Here is a 21,258-nt window from a genome sequence, read left to right as displayed (position 1 = left end):
ACCTTACAGGGTAATCAAACTTAAAGAGCTCAGAGGACTCCCCTCTAGTCTCAGGTTCGAAGTACAGCAAACAAAGAGAAACACTCTAGTAAAAGGTACATTTACAAGTTGAGAAAACAAAGGAAAACTAACACGCCTTGCCTGGCTATTTACTTACAAGTTTGAAATAGGAGAGACTTGCTTAGAAAGATGTGGAGAACCTGGATTGATGTCTGGTCCCTCTCAGTCCCCGAGAACGAACACTCTCCCAAACAAAGAACACAAACAAAAGCCTTCCCCCCCCCAAGATTTGAAAGTATCTTGTCCCCTTATTGGTCCTTTAGGTCAGATGCCAGCCAGGTTACCTGAGCTTCTTAACCCTTTACAGGGAAAAGGATTTTGGAGTCTCTGGCCAGGAGGGATTTATAGTACTGTACACAGGACAGCTATTACCCTTCCCTTTATAGTTATGACAGGGGCGAACAGAGATTGTGTGTATGAGATGCGTAAGAGTGAGGAATCTGTTGTGTGGAAGCAAGGCTCTGGTTCAAATCAAGTCCAGGTGAGCTCCAATGAACTCTATCTGCTGTGTAGGTATCAGGGTGGATTTTTGGAAATTTATTTGCAAGCCTAGACTGTGGAAAAGAGAGATGGTAAAATTCGTCGCTTTTAATGTCTCGTCGTAGGAGCTGGCTTTGATAAGGCAGTCGTCTAAGTAGAGGAAAAGTATAATCCCATGTTTGTGGAGGTTGGCTACAACTACAGCTAGGGTCTTGGAGAATACCCGCAGTGCTGTGGAGAGACCGAATGGAAGTACTCTGTATTGAAAGTGGTCGTGTCCGAGTGTGAATCGCAGGAAGCGTCTGTGTGCCGGATGAATGGATATATGGAAATCGGCATCTTGTAGGTCGAGGGCTGTGAACCAGTCCCCTTGTTCCAGCGCGGGTATTATTGTGCCCAATGTGACCATCTTGAATTTTTGTACACGTACAAACTTGTTCAGTCGGCATAGGTCTAGTATAGGTCTCCACCCCCCGCCTTTCTTTTGGGTCAGAAAGTGGTGGGAGTAGAGCCCTTTTCCCCGATGTTGCGTCAGTACATGTTTGACTGCACCTAGGTGGAGAAGATGAGCCACCTCCATGCAGAGAAGGTGCTCATGAGAGGAGTCCTTGAAGAGGGACGGGGAAGGGGAAAGGATGGTCGGGGAAGATAAGAAAGGGATGGAGTAACCTGATTGAACTATTTCCAGGACCCAGTGGTCCTGCATGATCTGTTGCCAGACATGGTGGAAAGCCTGGAGGCGGTAGCCAAATGGGCAAATAGGCGGCGGAGTCAAGGGGTGGTCTTGTAGAGCCCCGACCAGCACTTCAAAATTGTTGTTTGTTATCCGATGGGTGGGAAGTGGTTGGTTGCACCTGGTTTTGCCTGCGCCTAGGAGGTCTGTTGCAGTTTCTCCCAGTGTCATATGGTCTGGACTGGGGTCGGTGATATTGTTGTGCGCGGGGCCTCTGATAAGGTTGATACCGTTATCTCCTAGGGATGGATGGGTATATGCCCAATGTGCGCAAAGTGGCTCTAGAGCAGGGATCGGCAACCTTTGGCACGTGGCTCGCCAGGGTAAGCACCCTGGTGGGCCGGGCCCGTTTGTTTACCTGCCGCATCTGCAGGTTTGGCCGATCACGGCTCCCACTGGCCGCAGTTTGCCATCCCAGGTCAATGGAGGCTGCGGGAAGCGGCACAGGCCGAGGGATGTGCTGGCCGATCCCTGCTCTAGAGTCTTTCATAGTGTGAAGGACTTCATTCATTTTTTTGGAAAAAAAGTTTATGTTTGCAAAGGGAAGATCCTCCGCTTTGGTCTGCAAATCTTTGGGGATGCCGGATGCAGACAGCCAGGAAGACTGGCGCATCACAACTGCAGTGGCAGTGGTGTGGGCTGCAGTATCTGCCATGTCCATGGACACTTGTAGTGCCCATCCTAGACACCAATTGACCTTCGACGAGGTCTTGAAGTCTGCTCTCCTGTCCTCCGGGATATGGGAGGCAAAATCAAAGAGCTTGTTGTAGTTATCATAGTCATAGTTTGCGAGGAGGGCGGAACAATTTGCAATTCTGAATTGTAGAGTAGAAGAGGTGTAAACCTTGCGGCCCAGGAGGTCAAAGCATTTGAGGTCCTTGTCCTGCGGAGTGGGCCAGTAGTGTGGCTGCTTTGTTCTCTGCGTCGCTGCATCCACCACAAGAGAGTTGGGTTGTCAGCACCAAGGGTAAAGACCTTGCGGGAAATCCTTTACCCTTTTGGGTGTCTCTGAGGGGAGACATTAGGGCTTCCTGCCTCTTAGCGTGAGAGGGTGAAGCCGTGCTCTGGGTCAGTTCTGACTTGGGGAGCCTGAGGGAGAGGGTTTACTGCCCTTCTCCATAGGCAGCTGCAGAGCTTTCTCCATGAGGAGCATTTTTAGCCGCAAGTCTCTGTCACAGCGAGCTCTAGTTTTTAAGTTGGTACAGTGGAGACACTTCACAGGGACGTGTGTCTTGCAGAGGCATTTAACACAGAGTGAGTGCCCATCAGACCACGGCATAGACTCCTTGCAGGAGCCACATTTCTTAAAGCCTGGCGACCCTGGCATAATGAAAGTATGAGCGGCCAGGGAAGTCTTGAGACAGCAGCTGAGTGCGTGCATCCCGACCAGGCACTCCGAAGATCTCCGATCAACGGCGCCGGGATGCACCGTCACCTGGAGTGGAGCATCCACAGGGACAGCACTCGAAGAAGAACAATGATTACTGTTAGTAGCAAACTCTCATGATTCAGGGCATAAGCCAATCTCCAACTAATGGGGATTCAGAAGAAGGTTATCCCATAACTGCCTACTGCAGGGTCCTTGAATCTTCCCCTGAAGCGTCTGGTATTGACCACTGTTAGAGACAGGTGATCAGATTAAATGGACCTCAGGCCTGATCCTATATGGTAAATCCTGTGTTCCTATGTTATGCAGCTGTTATCTTTTATCTAGTAGTCAAATTTCTTAAACAGGGATAGGTGATATTGGGAAAAAATGTTTAGACTTGAAAAGATCCTGCAAACAAAAATGTACTAATAGTAGGTTATAATGTATATCCACTCTTTGTTTCCCTCAAAAACTAAAGTATCTAATAACATGCTGGTCTGACACTAGGAGTTGCCATTCCATGTCAGCTGCAGCAGTAATCAATATGTCTTATGCTGCCACATCCTTCCAGGAAGCAGCACCAGTTAATTAGTTGACAGTCATCCCTCACCAACCAACCATATATGAGGGTGATCCTCTTCGTAGCCATATCAGCGCAATCAAGACCACCAGCTCTTCGTCTGCAACAAGTCTTCACACTTTGCTGTCTCAGAGTAGTTATTAATGTTTCAAGAATGAGTTTCATACTTTGGTTTTTGTTTCATCATGAAAAAATGTGACAGTTGGTCTTCTGGATTCAATGAGCCAACTCTGGTGAACTTTCACTACCCTGCACATAATGCAAAAAGTTTAAAAGTAACTTTCCCACTTTTACTCAGAGTTTCCCTTCTGCCACATCGGGTTTGAATAAACCTATATCTGAACATGAAACCCAGGGGTATGTGACACAACACTGGATCTCAGGAGTGACTGCGTGGAAGTCTAAGTACATATGTAAATAAACCCAGCCCTGAGAGACTTGGGGTGAAATCCTAGCCTCATTAAAATCACTGACAAAACTCCCATTGACTTTGATGGGGACAGGATTTCACACTCTCGTTGTCAGGGCTGTATATCAACTCAAGTAAATGAAGCAGTCAGTAAACATCAGCTGGATTTTTAATCCAAGCAAACTCATAAAATTGTAATAGCTCTACCATCTTCTTACTCTCTTCTCTCCCTGATTAGTTCCCTCTAGTGCTCTCTGACTCATGCCATAAGCTCCCTCCACTGTCCTCAAGCACATATTGCATGGACTCACTCTTTCTCTAGCTGGGCACCAGTCATGTAACTCACTCCACGTGGCATCCCTGATCCCTTGTGGAGCCCCACTGAAGTTCACGGGCTTGGCACGGGAGTCTTCTCGCGCAGAACAATTTACCATTAGAGACACCACACACGGTTGCCCTTTAACTGACAGTTTTTTGCACAGCTCTCCTTCCAACAGTCAAAACATTTTCTGCTTTATACCTGATCTGACAGTTATGAATACTACTGCATGTACATACCACTGATTTTTATATGATTTAGAATGAAGTGAGAGTAAAGATAACAGTTACATTAATAAATTTTAAGTGCCTGTGAATTTTTATGATATCAAACTATTCACCACCTCCCAAGAGGGTCTGCACAAGCACAAAAAACGTGCCTATTTGGCAAGAACTACAGACAAAGACTTTTTTTCTTTAACCTTCCTCCTCTGCACCAAGGGCAAAAATATTTGATAGAAGACTCTGGGCCAACACCCCGCTCCCTTTTTCCCCCTGCAGCAGTTAGAGGTACTCTGATGGTTTAATAGAATTCTCTAATTACTTGGGTGCTAAAAATAGAATTCTAGGGTTGGGTAGGGTTTTTGTCATAGTAGAAGAGTAGAGGAGACAATGTCATAGCCCTAGCTTTTCTGCCACTGAAGTGATTGTAATGAGTCCTTAATTTTGTTTTCATTCTAAGCCTGCTGTCCCTTCTACCTTTCTCAAAACACAAGACAAAACTCCTTTTGGCTTGAAATTTCCCCTAATTAGTCTAAGGTCTGAGGAAATGTTTTGGATGGGCTAGTTTGGAGGATTGGTGTGGGGAGTGCTGTTTTTTGTTGTTGGATTGTTTGTGTTTGGATTTTGGGGAGGGGCGGGGGACCCGGTTTTGGAAAACCTTATTTTAGTTCATTCAATTTAAACTGATCCTATGTGATAGTCCTCAGGGAGCATTACTGGGAGCGAAGTAGAGCTCCTCTCCCTCCTCTAGCCAGTACTGGCCACCCTTTGGATCTCAAGGGGCCCACTGGTGGAGTGGGAGGATGGGCACCTACCTTGTTACTACCCTCCTCCAGGTACCTTTCAGAGCACGCTGGCAAGGCCTACACTGGCAGTAACACTGCACCACGTTAGAGCATTCTACAAATCACACCCCTCTCATGCACTTTGCCGTGCCATGTAGACAGACCCTTAATCCTTCTCCAAGTTACAGTGAACTAAGGCCTTTTCATTCCTGAATGAGAGTATCCACACAAGGGTTGGCTGCTACCTCTAAGGTACAAAACAAACAGGGACATGCCTGAGCTGGCGAAGGGGAGCACAGAAGGAGTGTGGGAATAGAAGCTGGCTCCCTGAAGGGGAAGCAGGGCCCTGCTGAGCAGCTGCCACCATGGTGCATGACAAGAGACATAAACCCCCAGCAGCAGCCCTAGAGGTGACTCCGCTGACAGATTTCCTGGGAAAGCTCAAAAAAGGGATAATCCTGGGAAAACCTGGACAGATGGCAACCCTAACAGGGATAATGAGCTCTAACTTAGGCCAGGTCTATGCTACACTTATGTTGGCAAAACTTACATTGCTTAGGGGTGTGAATATTCCACCCCATGAGCAACCTAAGTGACGCTGGCATAAGCATTAGTGCACACAGCACTATGTCGGCAGGAGAGCTTCTGCCACTCGCGGGGGTGGGTTTTTTATGCTCTCTCTGGTCTGCACCACATGCACTGCAGCAATGCAATTGTACCGGTACAGCTGTGCCGCTGCAGGGCTGTAAGTATAGACATGCTCTTATGCACATTGACTTCACGCCGTTAGTTACTTCCCTTTAACTTTCCTGAGTGTCCCATTGTAGACGTGGCCTAAGATACATGCTCTCAACCCTTCTACCATGAATCTTTGAGAAGGGGTATGAAGCAACCTAGGGGACCCACCCAAAACTTCTGGGGTGAAACCCTAGTCCATTGAAGGAAGGGGGTTTCACCAATTATGTCAATGGGGCCAAGATGTCACCCTATTTTATACAGATATCTAGCCTTATAAGAAAAAGTGCCCATCTGTGCTCAGTAGTGAGCTCATTAACTTTACAATATTACATCATAACACAGTATCTAAACTGACTGTGGCTGCATATATGTAACTAATAAACCCCAAACAAATATGTTTTCCCTTAAAGTTCAGCCTTCGCTCGGATTGTGTTTGTTATGCTAGAGCACATTATGTGACAGTGTTCTGCGTTATGCAATACTCTAGGAAGGCATGTCAAAAATGCACATTGTAGAGTAAAGTGATTTCATATTCAAAACAAGTATGTGCATTTGGTAAATATTAGTACACAAAAGGCAGGTATTTTGAATTAAGGGATCTGCAGGGAATTGGCACATCACAAAGTTCCAATTAGCTTTCAAATTATCTCCCACACAATGTGTACAAATATTCCTAACCAAACTTCACTGGAAAATGGATTCTCAATGCTTCTATTTACCTAATAGTTAACACAAGGATAACACACATACAAATTTAAAATAAAAACACGTGTTTTCCCCCCAAATAAGAATTTGCAACAGATGTGCTCTTTTAACAATATTTCTTCATTCAATGTTTTTCTCTTAAAGATCTGTAATTTTTTAAAAAAGTATTTGTACTAAAAGTACAAATAGTTATCCTAATAAATGATTCACCCTTTTATCTGACAAATGTGGTTTTAAAATAAAATATTCCATCCTTACTCAGAAATCCCACTCCTATCAATGGGAGTTTTGTACAAAGAGAATAGAATCTAGTCCAAATATAAATGTAGACATGATTTTCATATGGAGTGTATCTAAAGAACAACATAATTAGATTTTCCTATTCTTGCATTAATGAAATAAGCATTAAAATATTCACTTTCTGTGAGCGTCAGTATTGTACTCTCATTTCTTCAACAAATAAATGCCTCAGAGGGGCCCCTAAGGTCCCCAGACTTCTCTTTGTATAATTCATAGCAATGATATCTGACGTTTAGAGCAAGGGACTATGCATTACAACTTCTTGGTTCAAGTCCCAGTCCCATCTGCCATCAACAGAGTAACCTCCAGCAAAACACTTGACTGTTCTCTGCCTCAGTTTCCCCTTCTGTCAAATAATAACAGTACTTTCCTCTACTATGTTTCTTTTGCAGCTGTACATCAGAAATAATTAGTGCAACTAGGGTGACCAGATGTCCCAATTTTATAGAGACAGTCCTGATATTTGCGGCTTTTTCTTATATAGGCTCCTATTACCCCCCACCCTCTCTCCCGATTTTTCACACTTGCTGTCTGGTCACTCTAAGTGCAACAAAATTCCATAAACAAGCGGAACAACAGAGCTATTAGCAAATCAGCCCAACTCAACCAAATCCAAACAAATTCAGAGAGAGAGAGAGAGCTTTCAACAAATAATGGGATGCCTATGTTAATCTATGCTGCTCTGAGTAGAAAATGTCTGCAACCTGAATTCTTATAACACAGAGTGTTGGTTTTATTGTTGTCTACAGATTTTCAGGAACAGTCAATCATGTCAAGCTGCGTTACGCCTCATCCAGTTATGTTGTGTCCTGCTCAATATGAGAATACAAAATTTGCTGCACAAAATAATAATTTGAATATAAACATTCTTTGCAAAATTCTTATTCCATATATATATATATAACACACAAAAGTTTGGCAAAGTTATAAACAACTGAAAACAGAGTCTTTGAGGGGAAATGTCAGGCAACCTTAATAATAGGCAGTGCTACCAGCTCTACCCATAATATGTAGATTGAGCATCCTGGCATCCTGAAAGAAGTCCGGTTTCACACCAGCCACACAGGGAGAGGAAGTCAGTGGGTAGATTTTGCAGTCCTAGCACATTTTACCAACAAATCGTATCAAAAAACAAAGTGTCATTGAGCTAGGATGCTTTTGCACTGCAAAAAAATGCATGAACAGGGCTGCAAGAAATTGCTGTAAAAATCGTAATTAGAGACTCAAACTGAGTGAATTAAATGATGGCCTACAAGCAGCAAATCAACATAAGCTGTAGAGAGAGCCAAGAGGTAACTGAACACTGACCACTGGAAAATAACTGGTTGGCAGCCACAATGCACTGAGCTTTTTAATTTTCTGTTGAAACTAAAGTCAAGTCAAAGTTAGTAAAGCTGAGTAATCCTAACAACCTGATTTAATATATGTAGACAATAGAGAGAGAATAACCTTTAAAAAGTTAAAAATTCATTGCCATGGAGCAAGTTTTGTACTTGGTTCGCACTACCCCGATTTCACATTAAGGCAAAAAATCAGAAAAGCAGATGAAAGTTTATTTTTCTTTTGATAAAAGGAGATAAATTGGCTTTTGGCAGCTTGCCACCAATTTGACCCCCCAATACTGTAAATTAATCTTACACGGGATGGGAAAAAAAATCTGAATATCTTCCAGGTTTCAAGTCCTTTGGCTGAACCTCTCAGGGGTGAATCCCTTGGTGACGCTCCTTGATCCTGACTCTTTCAGTAGGGCCTCTTCCCTGAAACCAACCACACTGGCTTCTCTCATAGATTCCACTTGGTCTCTCTCTCGACCTGACAACTTGACCATGACACTTCCCTCATTTAAATTGCTACCACCAATACCACCATTACTCACAGCTTCGGGACCAGATTTTGTTCTCATTTTACACTAACGTAATTCCAGAATAATTCCACTGAGCTGAGTGAAGTAATTCTGGATTTACACTGTGATAACTTAAGAGGAAATTTGGCCTTTAAATAATTTGTGCCCCAATCGAGCAACAAAAATCAGTAACTATGATGGGGAAAGAATTGTAGCTGATTTTGATGTTATCAATTTAAAAAGATGTTTCTAACTTGTTTGTACACAAACAGTGCTCAGTAACTTACAGTAACAATACAGGGGATGACTTTCAGCTACATTTAGACTTACACATATTTCCATGTTATCTTTTGCGAGGCTTTCATGTAACCTTATGAAAATACTAACACTGAGATTTGTTTTAAAACACAAGCTCTTTCCAATCCTGACATGCCATTTTTTATATGGTTTGCTCCTGCATAATGCTAAATGCCAAATATCACACATGGATATCAGAAATACAGTATAACGGTGTCATAGTCTAGACATTCAGGATTTCACTGTTATCATATAAACCAACATGAGCATGTGGACTTCATGTTCAACCTAATGTAGAGAACTTAGGACAACCTGTATTATTTGACAGCAACAGAGCTGGGAATAGAACCCAGGTTTCCTGACACCTGGTTGTGAGAATGTGCCATCTCCTCAGAAACAATAAGGGGAAAATGTAACAGGAGTTAAGAATACTTGCCAGCTGGAACAACAAGAGATGCAGTAAGCAGCAGACAGTTGCAAAATGGCCATCTTAGGGCTGCAGCTGCTGCAGTCTGCCAAATTTAAAGGGCGAGTCCCAGAATATGCATGCTGGGAAAAAGTTCCTGTAAGGGACAATCTGCTCTACAGGAAGGTTAGCAGAAAGTAGGCTGTCATCGCAGAAGAGGTTGTGGTGGGGTACTTTATACCACCACGGTGTTAAAGTAGTATAGTGCCTTATTTGATGGACCATGCTGCCAGCCAGTGTGATAACTTTAGCTTGCCAAGTACCTTTGTGTTCCATTGTTGCTAATTAAATATTAATTGCGTGGGTGAGAAAGAAATTGGGAAGACAGGTACAAACTGTTGCATGAACAGGACGTACATTAAGAGCCCAGTCCTGCAACTTGTTGCATATGGGAACTTGCTTGTGTGAAGCCCCACTTAAGTCAGTGGTGTTCCATGTGGATGGAGGGGTCTGCCCATATGCAACAGTAGGGGATAACAAGTATCAGGGGGTAGCCGTGTTAGGCTTGGTCTACACTACCCCCCTAATTCGAACTAAGGTACGCAACTTCAGCTACGTGAATAACGTAGCTGAAGTCGAAGTACCTTAGTTCGAACTTACCTTGGTCCACACTCGGCAGGCAGGCTCCCCCATCGACTCCGCGGTACTCCTCTCGCCGAGCTGGAATACCGCAGTCGACGGCGAGCACTTCCGGGTTCGACTTATCGCGTCCAGACTAGACGCGATAAGTCAAACCTAGAAGTTCGATTGCCAGCCGCCGAACTAGCGGGTAAGTGTAGCCAAGGCCTTAGTCTGTATCTACAAAAACAACAAGGAGTCTGGTGGCACCTTAAAGACTAACAGATTTATTTGGGCATAAGCTTTCGTGAGTTAAAACCTCACTTCTTCGGATGCATAGAGTGAAAGTAGGGGATAACACGATCCAATGGCTGGAAGTTGAAGCTAGACAAATTCAGACTGGAAATAAGGCACAAACTTTTAACAGTGAAAGTAATTAACCACTGGAAGAATTTACTAAGGGACATGGTGGATCCTCCATCACTGACCATTTTTAAATCAAGATTGGATATTTTTCTAAAAGATCTGCTCTGTGAATGATTTTGGGGACGTTCTATGGCCTGTGTCATACAGGAGGTCAGACTAACTGATCACAGTAATCCCTTCCGGCCTTGGAATCTATGAAGAAATTGGAGGACATGGGGTTTAACTGTTGAACCTGGTATCACTCACATCCTTGGAAACTTGAAAGATTTTTCAGGCCAGAGACTGGTTGCAGGAGGAGAGTTTCGGGTTTTTAATCAATCTGAATTTTGTGAAACAAAAAGCTGGCTGTTACGTCACCATGTAAAATTATATTTATGTTGGCTACCTCTCTAAGGCAACATTTCTTGATTCCTTCAAATGGCAGGAAATATCTGGAATCCAATCAAGAGGGAGTTAGAAAGTCTTGTTAAATGTTAAGAAAACAAAAAGATGCAACTCAGGAAATGAGCTTTGCAACTATCCGCTGTGCTGCAGCCAAGTATCAGCTAAATGTTAGGTTATCATTTAACCTCCAAGCAGGAAAAAAAACAGTACATCTCAAATTTAGTTTAAGGGTAAATTTCAAAAGCACCTAAGTTCCATTTTCAAATATGCCTTAGGAGCCTAAATGCAGTGTAGTTGAGCCATGTCAGTCTCAGGATATTAGAGAGACAAGATGGGTGAGGTAATCTCTTTTAATGAACCAAATTCTGATGGTGAGAGAGAGACAAGCTTTCCAGATTATTGTAATAGATTTATTACAAGCTGTAACAATCTGCAACCCATGAACACCACCACCACCACCACCTTCACCTTTTTGTCCTATGACTTCATGAGTGTTAACTGGACACTTCACTTTGAATGGTCTCTTGCAATATGTGCTAACTACTATCTGTTCCACCTTGTATTTAGCTGTGACACTCTGAGTAACTTTCCCAGACCTGAAGAGCTCTGTGTGGCTCGAAAGCTTGTCTCTCTCACCTACAGAAGTTGGTCCAATAAAAGATATTACCGCACGCCCCCTTCTCTCTCTAATATCCAGGGACTGACATGGCTACAACCACACTGCATGTAAGGAAACTATTTCTATTTGTCACTAAGCAGAGTCAAGCTTACTATAAAACTAATAACATAAAAGCAGCCACAATCTCTTTCATGAACTACTGAATTCCATAATACAACAAGCTAGCTATTGCAACCCTCCGGAAATTTCTTGTCCAGCCTTGTCCTCTATTTCTTACATCTTATAGCTTTACCTCTTACACATTTGCTAGTGTGTAACATACACAAGCAGGTGACACTTCTCCTTTCCTCTGTCTAGTTATCTGTCCAGGTTTTTGCATTAGTAGTATAGTATCTGAGCACATCTCAGGAGAAAAAGACAAGAATACAGATCTCTCTCTCTCTTCCATCCCTATCAATGAAAGGCGGTTTAAGATAGTTTGCATAATTGTTTTAATTATTTTGAATGTATAAAAATGGGATTTTTATAGGTGAGCTGGGGGAAAGCTAGGGCTAAGTGGTGAATCTATGTGGGAATGTAGTGAAGTTAATAACCATTCGATTTTGTCTTTCAGTGAACTTCAGAGTCTGGATCTGGCTTCCCTGAGGGTTTTGTCCCCCATGACCACACATCTTCCCATATTAACCAACAGTTTAATTGTTCCATGTTATAGGAGGTTGTGGTCACAGAGAGAAAGAGATCTCTCAGGCAGCCAGAGCTTTGAAATTCAGGCCATCAACCTTGAATAGTCTTCTGCGTTCAGCTGCCCTCTATAGTCTACTAGAATAAGAAAATAATCAAACTTCCTGAGAATAATGAACTATGACCAATAAGGAGCATGTGGTTATAAATTACAAATCAGGCAGATAAATTTTCTTTGTGTCATATAATTCTAGTGACAACACCAAAAAAACAAACAAACAAACAAAAAAACAGCAGACACTTGAATGTGGTAAAATGATTCCTTTCAATTTAAGTAACAGGTCATTTTACGCAGTCACTAAAATCCTACTTTCCTTTTGTTTCTAGCAGTGAAAAAGGAAAGAGAAAACTATTGAGTGTAGCTTGGACAGTCAGTGAAAACAAATACTTGGTTTACTCTTACTTTCCGCTCTTCCTGCCTGAATTAATGAAAATGGTGATCTTTGGCCTCTTCTTTAGGCTAGAGAGGCAATGAGACTGGCAGAGCTAATATCCCCCACAGCCCACAGCAATGCTGACGGAACATTTTAACGTGAGAACACAGTGTGCTAGTCAGGCACTGCATTCCCTCAAGAGAATACAGTAGACATTGTATGGATTACATTTAACTAGACTCGGACATTAAGAACTTCAGTCCTCTTGTTTGATGGTAAAGGTCAAGAGAGATCATTCTAAACTCAATTTTCTTTCTAGGTTTATTATGCCTTTCTCATTCCCTCTTTCTTTTTATCAGTTACTTGTTACATAGCAGGCAACCTTTTATTATTTTTTATTATTATTTTAGTAATTCCAGTAACAACATTATACAGGAAGTTTCACCATGAAAAATAATCAGAATGCCACAGAGCATCCGCACAGTCCTTTCAATAAACCTTTCTGGAGTACAAGGATCTGGTGGAAATTTGTCAGACCCTCACTTTAGAAAATAACCTTGGCCAATCTTCACATTCAGAGGAAGCAAAATTCCTTCCATGAGAAAGACCAAACTTCAGCTTTGTCTGAGAGCAGTTTTTGTTTTTTATCCTGTAAAACACAACTACCCACAGGAATCATCAGCACTGTGCAGCAGTTAAAAACAATAGATGGATAGCAGCTCCTGTGGTTGCCTTCTGAACAGTAACAAGGGTTTTTCTAAAATGTGGTGCCAACAACAGTGGCAAAAATTATTTCCCTTCTGCATTCTGCCCTTGTCAACACTACAGAGGAGGGGGAAAAATCAAAACAAAATTCAACTATTTAGGTGATCCTGTCTATCAAGTTTTTTCTAAGGTTGCCCATCCCCAGGGTATCTGAATGCCTCTTTGTGTTTCAAAGTTTTCCAAAGTGGTTGTGTTACATGACAAAGCCACCTTTTGATAGTTATGCTTCAAAATAGAGTAGTCGCTTGAAAGAAGAACCCAGTCCTAGTCTCCAGAACAAAACCTGAAAACTTGGATCATGCAGGAGAGGAATGGAAAGGGGGCAGGAGTGGATGAGCTTCTGCTCCTGGGCCCCAAAAGCTAGTCATGTTGGCAGGGCATGGGAGGAGAATAATGTTCACCTGGAAAGAGGTGGCACAAATTACTTCCTCTCACCTCCAGAAGCAAGAGAGTCCTTCCCAGGGCTCCTCTTGGGATGGTGCAACTTTGCGCTGCCCCATACTCAGTGAGTTGCACAGTGGCTCAGTCTAGCCTTTTGAAAGTACAATATCTCTAGAAGAACAAAGATGAGCTTCCCACCTTGACATTAGCTTGAAGAACAGCATGGAAAATGCAGTGCAAGGGCCATTTGGCTTCCTTCATTTGGGGAACATTGCTTTTGTATCATGCACTGGCAATGTGTGATTGGTAAACATTTTGTAAATTCGTAAAGCACATCATGTCATCACTTCATAAATTCAAAGGCTAAAACATGATAGTATATTATAACGTTGTAACATAATAAGTCAAGCATTCAGGGACAGTTTTAACCCTAGCATAAGTCAACACAACTGTTGACTTCAATGGAAATTGCACCTGCTTACTTTGAGGAGTCCTTTAAAAGGATCATTTACATGGGAGCAAACAGGGGAGAAATATTTATACGAAAAGAAAACCTAACTGCACTCCTTTGTTATTTCACATATTAGTGTTTGAATGAGATTTTCCTCACCACTTCAGCAATTAATGAAATGCACCTGATGTCAGAATTTCAGCCTTATGGGTGAAATCTTGCTGAAATCAACAGCAAAACTCCCATTCATGCCAATGGGGCCAAGATGTCATCCTATGTCTTCATAGCAGGAATAAAGAGAAGATGGGTTCAGAGGGAGCTTACAATGAGACCTTCATTGGAGCAGATTATCCAACATCTGCCTACAGTGGAGCTTCTTGCATCTTCTTGTAACAGGGTCTGCACCCGCTTCTTGTGTGTGCCCCCTTTTCTCTGGCCGACAGTTCTTTTAACGGGGGGGGGGGGCACCCACCTCTGACAGGCAGCCCCCTTTGTGTGGGTGTGAGCCTACTTTTGGTTTTAGTTCTTATATCGGGGTGGCATCCGCCTCTTGCGAGCGCCCTCCATCCTGGCCGGTGGTTCTCTCAGCTGGTCTTCCATGCTGTTCCCACTTCCGGGGTATACAGTCCCGAGTTCTTATCACGGCCCTGGTATGGGGGCCATAGCTCTTAGGCTTCTTCCCAGAGGCACTGCCTTCTTCAGACACCTAGCTGGGGCCCATCTCGGTACCCTCCACAGGTGTCCTTTTCAGCAGCCCTCCCTGGGTTCAGTCTGGTACCAGACCAGCAGTGTCCATCTTGGTACCCTCGTCTGGTCTGGCCAGGTTTTATGCTCAGTCCCCCGGACTCAGCCTACCCACACTGACCTTTCGATAGCTCTGCTGCTATTCTATCCAGCCAGCCGGTCTTTGGCAGCATCCGCTGGGCTCAGTTCTGTCTGGTGAGCTCTTTGCAGTAAGCTATCCGCAGTCCTGCTGTTTGTCTAGCCAGCCTGGCATCCACTCCTCCCTCATCAAGCTCCACACAGTAATTGAACTTCTCTGCTCTGCTGCTTGTCTTATATAGGGCCTTTCTGGCCCGGGATTGGCTGTTCCATCAGCCCCTCTGATTGGCCGTTGCTCTGCAGCCATTCTAGGCTGTCTGGAGGATTTCCCTTGCTCTATTCTTGGGCAGGTGTTGCAGGGCCACGAGACCTCCAGCAAGGGGCCTCTGGACCTAGTCCACCCTGCCACACTTCTTCTGAAGCCACTGGCTCTGCCTCTGTCTGAGCCAGAATTCTTGACCACAGAGACCATGGGTCTGGTCCAGAATAGCAAGTCCTATGTTGCTATGAGATATACGAGATACTTTATAGTAGAAATAGGCCCAGGCTAGAAACCTGGATCCAAGTTGTTTCCCAAATGTGGGGGTGCTCCTGACATTTTCATGTCTACATCTGTGAAAAGTGAAAGTTTTCCCCAATGCCAATGTCCCTCTGTAAGAGGAAAATGCATGAGAAGTAAGTGTGCTGGTCCATTTGCATAAGTGGTGCGTTGGAGTCCTACGCGAAGGCCTGAGTTTGTTTCTTGGTCTCAGGCGCAGTGTGCTAGCAGGGGCAGCTTGCTAAACCCTCAGAGAAGAGAGTGCTTCAGATCACTCAGCTGCATCCCCAAAGGACAATTCTGGGAGAAGCATTGACAGGCTCTGGAGGGAATCCTGTCCACTCCTCTTCAGGTGGAAAGATGTTGACCTTGACACGAAGCATCCAGGGTGGGTGGGCTTAAAGTGGAGAAAAGCTTGGTGGGCTCCAACAAGCATTTGGCAGACCCTTCCTCTGCCTCCTGGGGAGAGGGATGAATGCAGTTTTGCACGTCTCTCATTCCCAAATTTAAAAAATAAAAACTGTTTAACCTGGCAGTGTTCCACTGAAAGAGCAAATGGAAATAATACTGTCCATGCTCACTGTGTAATGCCGCAGGTTTGTGCCCCTTCACCTCTAGCATCACAGTGTGTTCCAGGATGGGGGTAAAAAAATATAATTCAGGGTTTTTCAGATGACTTTTCAAATGACCATTCCCCATAAAAACTTCTGAAGCCACAGGACCTGAAGCCAGCGAGGCATGTGCAGTTTAAAAATGGACCTTTAAAGAAAGAGATTTGTTAATTAGTTATGCAAACAAACAGTTTCAATCTAGTGCAGGCAGCTAAAGATGGAGATAAGCACTTCTGAAAATCTCAGTAAGTGCCTAGGCACCTAACCCTCACAGGGGAAAGAGAAAATTTGAAGAAGAAATTTTGTAGAAGATAATAAGGGAGTAAACCAGTTGAGAGAAAATGTTCTACAATTTTTATACATGTTTAAATTATTTACTTACTTTATTTCCACATGTGTTAAAACACGCCAGAGGCTTCTAGTTACCCCACCCCCTGATAATGAAGCAGACCTAACAGGAAAAAAAATGGTTACTTATCATCTAAGCATAAATAAGATAAGTCTTACTATGTTAAGCCTTTAATTTTAAATCCATTTCTTGAAACAACTCTTCCTATTTCATGATTATAGGCAAGAGGCCTGAGCTTTTGTGGTCAAAATAACTTGATTGTAAATCGTTGTTCGGGCTGATGGAATTGGTTCTGAAGCTAGAGAGTCAGAGTGGTGAAATCGGACTGCCACAGAACATTAGTTTACAGAGTTCATGTATCACTGAAAATCTGTTTTATGACTTAAAACTGAAATTAAAAGTAAGCAAAGATAGAAATTCCTATTAATCTGAAACTTTCTCTTTCTCACCTTGTCATAAAAGCCCTTTGTTCCTGCAGCAACTGTCTCTTATCTATCCACAGGAGTTTGCCAAAAGGAAATTGACACCTCATTTGAAGATAGCAGGGAAGAGTGGTACTACTTGAATCCTGTTTATCTTCAGAAGTGATACTTTCCTCTTCCGCTGATGGCAAAAGATTTACGTAGAGAGATAAAATAATTGGAAAATGTAACTGAACAACCCATTCACAATACATCTTTATTGTAAGCAGCATTTGGGTATTTGTTTCATTTGTGGTCTCATTTTTAAAAAATCAACTATAACGGAATTCTTAGAATTAGAACTGGTTGAGCTAATTGTTGTAAATAAATGATCTGCCGTGGTTAGGGTTTGTCTTCATTGCCCAAAATGTGTATTTGTGGCACAGGATAACATGGCATTAGCCATTTTGCTGTGAAGATCTGGTGTAGATAAAGCACTGTGGTTTCACCATGAGATAAACTAGGAGAGGGCAGCCATAGGTCTGGGATATGGTGCTGACCTCACCAAGCTACCTTGCAGTAAAACCTACAAGTGTCGTGTCTCCACTAGGGGTTTACAGCGAGATGGCTAATGCATGTTACTTATCCTATCAAAAAAAACCACATGTTTTGGTACTGAAAAGACAGCCTTATTTTTTTCCTGTTTCAGAACTATTCACTAACTGATTCTGGTTTCTTTGAATATATTCCTTTTTAAAAAGTATTCATGTAATAGTTTATGCAAACAAGTCTATTAGGAAGTTTACACATTTATTCACTTCTCCCTACCCAGTACTTTTGGGGCATGATTGTTTACTAAAGTCCCTTGCTACTGTTTCTGCTCCAAGAAAAACATTTAAACAGGAGAATAATGAATGAAAAATAACAAAACCCTAATAGCAAACAATGAATGATTTTGTTCACTCAAGAACACCTTTTATTATTCATTCCATAATGTGTGTAGAACAGCCTTTTCCTAAATATTCATGATAACCGAGGCCCTTATCTAACAAAACACTTAAGCACACACTTAACTTTAAGCTTGTGAAGAGTCTTATTTATTTTAAAAGGACTGCTAGCATGCTTGGAGTTAAGCACATGTTTAAGAGCTTTGCTGGATCACAGCCAAAGCCCCATTTGCATTACAGTTTGTTAGTAGCTAGTGATAAGCATAATTACCATGGTCAAACTGAACAATCATTGAGAATATTCAGAATATTGTGCCAATATTGGCTCTTCTCCAAATGCACTGGTTTGAATGTATGGTCTCAGTGTTCAGGACAGAGAACCACAGACTATAGACTTCACTTGGGATGGTCATTTTAGGAGGGAGAGACTCTAGTTTTACAGACCTTTTAATTCCTGATACACCATCCCTTTCCCTTTTACAAATATCCTGCTGTGAAACTCTAACGTGCTTTCTAGACATTGATGACCATGGAGCTGTCTACTCTATAAAGTGTCCATCAGCCAGGAAAGGAGGCAGCTCATAAGAATCAAGTAGCTGAGATATTGCAATGATCTCATCTTTTTGTTATGGGTTTGTACAGTGTCAAGAACAATAGGGCCATGCTCCATGATTGGGTGCTATTGCATGCAAGTGATAATAATAATTAATAATAAATATTCTATTACCCCCCTCCTTACAGCAAAGCATAAAATGCATAATCTCCACCGTCTTTATTTGCCATGAAAATAGGAATCCCTGAGGTTGTTTTCAAACCTGAATTTCCTACATGCCAACACAAAGCACTGCAGCCCTAAAACCAAGCCAACCACAGCATTTAAAATAAAATAAGGCACACAACCATGTACTGGTTTGAATACAGCTAGAGTCAATTTGTGGGCTGAAGGGCTCCCTTTGAGCTCTGGGAAAAAATTGGACAAGATTGTTAGAGATCAAAAAAGAAATGTGGGTCCTGTTCCTGGGTCTGGCCAAGGTGTACTCAGGACAAGTACTTGAGGGAGGAATGGCTGTGGCCCATGTTTCTGTTTCCCTGTTCTTGGGAACAATCTGGCCTCCCAGAGCAATTTAGAGCAGCGCTTAAGATGGTCTAAGTTTGGGCAGCTAAAATGGTCCCCCCTTGTTAAAATCCTGCAGTTCTAAAAGTGAAGCCTCATCAATTTCATTTCTTATTTCAAATTAACTTAATTGGAAGTAATTTCTGTAGTGCACAAAGCTCTTTCAGAAAAGCCCGAACTGATTAGTATTGTGGAAAAATGGAGCTAATTCCTGTATTAATATAATAACAATCAAAGTTGGAAAGTAAAGCCATCCATTCTTGTAAAATCCATGGCCATATTTTTGAAACATACACATAATGTATGTCCAGCCATTAACATGTGTAAATCAAAGAACTGCATGGCTAGCCACTTAATTTGTACATGCAAATACCTATTTGCAAAACTGCAGGTTTTATAAGTGCACAGAGATGCATGCACAAAACATGCATGTGTAGCTTTGGAGGCTATTTGAAAACTTGTCAAAAGAATCTGTCTATCCAGTTAGGGTGAACTTCACCAGCAGAAGGCCTATGACAGATCAAGCCCCACTTCAGCCTAACACATAGGCCATTTGCTGGCCCTTTGTCCAGTGGCGAACTTCACCTTTAGAAAATATTTCTAGGACTAATGCTTGATTGAACAACAGGGGCTCCTCCTAAAGAAGCACTGTGAAGACTACTGAGCCACCCCATTAACCAGTCCCCCAATGGTCCCATCTGGCTGGTCTTACCTGTAGGAATTCAAGCATGTATTTATTTTTTCAACCACTGTTTGCTGCAACCAGAAATTTTTTAAGAAGCAGACTTCTGACTTATTATTAGCACATGCGCAGGTCAGCACATAGGTTTGTTTGCTGGTACTCAGCCTCCTAACATATTGTTTTTTAAATTACCAGAGGGGATATGAACAAACTGAAAAGTAAGTAGATGGTTGAATTCCTAAAGGTAATATCTTATAGCTGGGTCCACTGTCAAGGCAAGTCACATTTTGATTTAATAACTTTGTTGAATAATGTGCCATCAAAATTGCTAAATTTTGTCTTCAAAATTAGGAAGTAAAGATTTCTGGATCTTGTTTCGACTGATTTCTATATTTTAACAATTCCTGTTTAAGGCTATATGTAAATAACTCTCTGGGGACTCAGCTGTGCCATTGAATTACACCCTTATATTGGGAGTGATGTGCATTCGCTCCGGCCCATTGGGACACCAGCAGGCATTCCGTCTCAAGGAGATATGATTCCTCATGAAGATTCCTGAAGGAATAGGACAGGGGAAGTGTGCCCACTACTATATGGCTTCAGCATATGCAGTATATTCCCCAGGGACCATTTTAAGTAAAATATACCTCTCAGTGCCACCAGAAGGAGCCAACCCTGAGCACGAGGATGTGGTTGGGCAGGCCCTTACATGGAATGTCAGGGCAGGAGAGGGGGGATAGCTGCTTGTATACCCTTACCTAGGGTACCCACTTATAAGCTGTCACCATCTAGCATAGGGAAATACACACCACAATGACTATTTATAGCATACATGCATGGCATGCTGGAAAGCCAGGCACTACCTCCTTATAAATTATTCCTATCAGAGTAAAAAATATGGAATCACTAATAAAATTGATTACCCATTTGCTTGCTTTCATCTCATGCACAGCCCTGAAAGGTCTGAAAAGAGATAAATATCTGTTATATATATGGTGTTACACATTTTTGTGCAGACAGTTTACTTGAATTTCAATCATGGGCCAGAACTGACCATTTATCAGCTTAATCTTCATGATGTATTTACTGTCTAATCATAATACCTTCAGCTCCTTCACAGTCTGCAGATCACTGGGGGCCGGGGGGCGTGGAGGGGGAGCCTGTTATGAATCTGTCCACTAGAAAGGAGGCTTGTAGCAGTCTGAGGTTGGAAGTTATAAATTCTGCAGATACTTATGTATGGAAATAGTCCCACTGACTTCATTATGACTAAAGCTATGTATGTGCATAAGCATTTGAATGATCCAGCCCATTATCTATTTGTTTTAAGCACAGACCTTCCTACTTCATTGAAGAACACAGAAAGGGATGAAATGTTTGGTGCAGTACAGCACTTCTACTCTAATGGAACCAAGAGCCAAATTAAGGTAACTTGATTATAGCATTAACTTAAGTTGCAAGGACAACAATGGGCCTCATTTCAGCACTGTGACCTGAATGTTTAATCAGCACAATGAAATTTTGGACCTGAATGTTACTTACACTAACACCCTGCATGTTGCCAGAAAGGTATAAAAGGGTCTCAGTGCACAGGAGAGCCAGTCCTCACTGTCAATTTACAGTATCACCGACTTCAATCATGCAAAAATCACAAAGCAGATCCCCCACACACACACTTGATTCATGATATTGGCTTAAAAATCATGAGATTTAAAAAATAATAACATGGGGGGGGGAGGGGTATTTGCCTTCTGGAGTTAGACACTTTGGAGTTCATGTTTTCAAGCTTT

General features: G+C 42.5%; 1 long non-coding RNA gene across 1 annotated transcript in view; it reads left to right on the top strand.

Annotated features, from left to right (window-relative positions):
- LOC101945303 (uncharacterized) overlaps positions 1 to 21,258 on the top strand; it is an 89,705-nt gene that overhangs the window by 17,683 nt on the left and 50,764 nt on the right. The window contains exons 2-3 of the long non-coding RNA XR_256378.4: positions 16,827 to 17,007; positions 20,799 to 20,895. This is a non-coding gene — a long non-coding RNA (uncharacterized LOC101945303). The remainder of the gene's footprint in view (positions 1 to 16,826; positions 17,008 to 20,798; positions 20,896 to 21,258) is intronic.

This window comes from Chrysemys picta, chromosome 3 (assembly GCF_011386835.1).
Source record: "Chrysemys picta bellii isolate R12L10 chromosome 3, ASM1138683v2, whole genome shotgun sequence".
Taxonomy (NCBI): Eukaryota; Metazoa; Chordata; order Testudines; family Emydidae; genus Chrysemys; species Chrysemys picta.
This window is presented reverse-complemented; position numbering and strand designations above follow the sequence as displayed.